Raw genomic sequence first — 4,256 nt, forward strand, 5'->3', positions numbered from 1 at the left:
TGTATCTGCTTAGATTCACATGCTGTGCATATGGTCCGACATCCAGTGGTAACCGCAGAGTATTGCATATTGTCTTTCGGGAACCGAAAGGGGACGTCGGCATAGGCGTGTCTGTAACACTATACCTATCGTGACGTGTAGTGTACCCAAGATCCCTCACGCGTCGAGGCCGTGAGGGAGCCTTATGACCATCGTGAGTGAGTATAGAAAGAGAGAAAGTAGTAAGACGTCTATGTTCCTTCCACCTGAGCGGGGAGGAAGGGTGGGCGCATGTGAATCTAAGCAGATACAATCATCAGAAATGCTATTACGGTAAGTAATGCATGTCTTCTGATGCTTGTTAATCTGCTTAGAATCAAATGCTGTGCATAGACTAGTGAGCAGTACCCGGATTTGGAGGTGGGATGTGAGAAAGAACAGTAGAGAAAAGATGTCTTAGTACTGCTTGTCACACCTGAGAGTCAGACCTAGAATGAGTGTCTAGGCAATAGTGTTTTGTAAAAGTGTTTACAGAACTGCACGTCTAGAGTCTAGGGGAACATTTGCAATTATTGCTATGGAAGCCACAGTGCCCAGAGTAGAGTGTGCTCTAGGCTTGAAGGGCAGTTCTCTCTTAGCAAGAGAGAAACAGAGTGTGATGCATTTGACAATCCACCTTGAGATGGCCGATTTAGAGACAGGATCCCCTTCTCTACCACCTGCCACTGAAACGAAAAAATAGTTTGTTTTTCTCAGTGGTTTAGTTCTATCCAGGGAAAACATGACTCTTCTGCGCACATCTAATGTGTGTAGGCTTCTTTCAGCCACGTTAGTGGGGTTCTGGAAGAAATTAGGTAGTTATATTGATTGGTTCACATGGAATTTGGAAATAAATTTAGGCGCAAATTGAGGGTGAGTGCGCAGAACCACCTTATCTCTGAACTGAACTGAAAAGGTCTAGAACTGAAAGGGCCTGTAGTTCACTAACCCTTCTTATAGAAGTGATAGCCTCTAGGAAGGCTGTCTTATAGGTAAGATCGTTGAGACTTGCCTTATGCATAGGTTCAAAAGGAGACCCCATAAGTCTGGTCAATACCACATTCAGGTCCCATTCGGGAGCTGTATTTGAAATGGGGGGATGAATCCTCTTGACCCCTTCCATGAAAGCCTTAATAACTGGTATCTTCCACCACAACACCTTCTGTTGTGACGTAGTGTAGGCTGAGATAGCAGCTAAATGAATCATCAGGCAATTCAAAACCAGGCCTGAGTCAAGTAAGCGAGTCAGATACAATACAATGTGATTAGGAGAGCAGTCAATGGGATTGACGCCCTTGGCATTGCACCAAATAAAGAAGCGTTTCCATTTACTGGAGTAGCAATATCAGGTGTTAGGTTTTCTTGCTTCCTTAAGTATGTCCATGCATCTTTGAGGGAGTTGCAGGTGTCCGAACTCTATGACCTCAGGAGCCAGGCCGCTAAGTTCAATGTCTGCGGGCATGGATGAAGTGTTTCCCCTTGGTCCTGAGACAACATGTTGTACGGGCAAGGTAGTTTCTCTGGGGGAGATGGGGAGATCTCCATCAGATGAGCGAACCAGGGTTGGCAGACCCAAATGGGGGCCACCAATATCATGGTGACTGGTTCCTGGTGCATCTTGTGCACGATCTTGCTGAGCAGGGGAGTCGGGGGGGGAAAAGCGTAAACAAATTTCCCTGACCATGTGATCCAGAGTCCGTTCCCCTTGGAACAGTTGTGGGGGTACCTGGAGGCGTAGTCTTGGCATTGAGCGTTCTCCAGAGTTGCAAACAGGTCGATCTCTGCGAAGCCCCATTCTGTGAAAACGTTGGAGACTATGTCTTCGTCTAATCGACATTCGTACACCATGGGTAGTGGGAAATCTCTGCTGAGCACGTCTGCCAGAAGATTGATTCCCCTGGAACATGTGACAACAGGAACATGTTGCGTTTGAGAACCCACTTCCAAATGTTCTTGGACAGTTTGGACATCCCTGGAGAGTGAGTGCCCCCTTGTTTGTTCAGATAGTACATGGCCGTGGTGCGGTCTTTGAGGATTAGAACGTCTTCCCCTGCAGTTGTGTCTGAAAGGCTTTCAGTGCTTTGAATACTGCTAGCAGTTCCAACAGATTTATGTGGTTGGCTGCTACATCTGACGACCAGACACAGTGCGCTGTCTGCTGAAGCAGGTGAGCTCCTCACCCCGTGAGAGATGCGTCTGTAGTGAGAGTGGCCTCCACTGTGGGGATGGTGAATAACTTTCCCTTCAAGAGGTTCTCCTTCCACCACCACTGCAGCGAGAGAACGAGGGCTGGCTTGTCCAACCTTTCTGAATATGGGGCCGAAGCATTCACTTTTGTCACCTGGTGGGCCGGCAAGCCAAAAGTCAACAACCTCACCCAAAGCAGTATATTAAAAAGCAATATTGTGTGACTTTTGACACAATATCATCAAAGGCAGTGATAGTCATGCAGTCCCAAAGATAGCTTTTGGTATCAGGGGCAGTGATCAAAGGTTAGTTGCTTGTGATTTCTTTCAGTGTGTATGTGTTCATATCTTTTTGAAATAGTGGGGGTGACCAAGTGTTGCGAGGGAGTTATTAGAATCTAGGGAGTGTTTGGGGGGTTTGCCCCCCAAGAATTTTTTTTCAAATATGGGGTTGAAATGGTGCATTTTACAGCAGAAAAGGGACCAAAAAGACATACGTTTACAATCTGTTCTAAAGGACAATATGAACATTCCATGTCACTAACAGCAGACAAGAACATTTTACAACACAACACATTTTAATGATCAATGTGTCCACAGTGTAAGACAGCACTGTCACTGATGTAACACATAGGGCCTCATTCCGAGATTGGTGCTAGCCATGGCACTATTTGCGCCATGGCTTCCTCCAATACCGGGTCCGGCACCGGTCTTGTTCAATGGGGACTTACCAGTGCATTCCGATCCTGGAGGGACCGGTAAGTCCCCATTGAACAGGGCTCAATGGGAATGGGGAGGGCGCTAATAACAGGCTCGCGAATAGCAGGCCCGTTATTAGCACGCTGGTCCCTTAGCGGGACACGTAAGGGACGTGTGGTCAGACCACACGTCCTTTACGGTTCCCGCTAAGGGACCTCGGAATTGTGCAGTAAGGGATTACCGGCATCGGTCTCCTTACCGGTGCCGGTAATCCCTTACCACACAACTCATAATGACCCCCATAGTCATGCTGGTTGTACCCAAAATATGCCTCTGCAGCAACATGTCTATGCTGACTGTTCCCAATTTAGGCCAGCATTGTCCAGTACAAAGCATGATTGATGCTGCCTGAGCATGTGCAGTGTGCCTAATACATATGGCAGCTTATCTCTGTAATACACATTCATTACTTCTGTTGTAATGAAAGAAGCATAATTCAATTCAACAGATAAAATGTGGAAAAGCGATCACCCAAAGGTGAACATAATTGAAGAAACGCAGTGTGAGCACAATCTTAAAGCATGCAGCAGTTTAATATAGGCACCACATTGGGCCACACTGTATGGCACGATTAAAAAAAGTCTCACTCATAGTATTGTTCCATGAATATATATCAATGTCCGTAGCGATGCAGTGTTTGGCATGTGATATACAAGTCCATTTGGGTGTGACTGCAGTGCAGCGCTTGGGTGTGCATTGGCGGTGCAGCACGTGGGTATGCATTGGTAGTGCAGCGTAGGGGCACACACTGGCAGTGCACTCGGAATCTCTGCCACAAGACCAGGGGCTCTGTGTGCAACCAACCTAGCAGGCCTTGTGCACACTTTACCTTTTCCTTTATCAATAAATCAGGGGAAAGCGCGAACGCAGTCCCCCACTACCAGAAATAATGCAGCCGAGTATCCCGCATTTGGGCACATAGCAGGGGTCAGCAAATCCGCCTCACCTGGGAGATCTGCCTCTGTGATCACAGATTTTCCCCTGCCAGGTAAGTATGAGTTGCAAGCAAGAGGGCAGTGGTTGGGCCTGTTCTGGAAGCCCCGCTAAGCGAGAGTGAGAAGATAGATCCTGACCCAGCCTCCCCACCCCCCAGATGCTCTAAGCGTCTGCAGAGCTTCCTGTCCCGCATGTAGGGGGAAGCTCCGGCAGGCAGAGCCCAGCAGAAGAGCACCTTCTAACACAGTTCCTTTCTCCCATCAGGCCCTGCTTGTCCCGAGATTTCTATAAATTCGGCCCTGGCCACCAGCCAGCAGGCCCAGTTGGATAGCAGGATGGCTCGAGCAGGCCTGTTGC

At 48.0% G+C, this 4,256-nt stretch overlaps 1 pseudogene; it reads right to left on the reverse strand.

Moving 5' to 3' along the window:
• Positions 1–3,812: 3,812 nt before the first annotated feature.
• LOC138522135 (U1 spliceosomal RNA) lies at positions 3,813–3,959 on the reverse strand (annotated as a pseudogene).
• Between the last annotated feature and the right edge of the window lie 297 nt (positions 3,960–4,256).

The sequence above is a fragment of the Ambystoma mexicanum genome, chromosome 13 (genome assembly GCF_040938575.1).
Source record: "Ambystoma mexicanum isolate Mex_15411 chromosome 13, UKY_AmexF1_1, whole genome shotgun sequence".
Lineage (NCBI taxonomy): Eukaryota > Metazoa > Chordata > Amphibia > Caudata > Ambystomatidae > Ambystoma > Ambystoma mexicanum.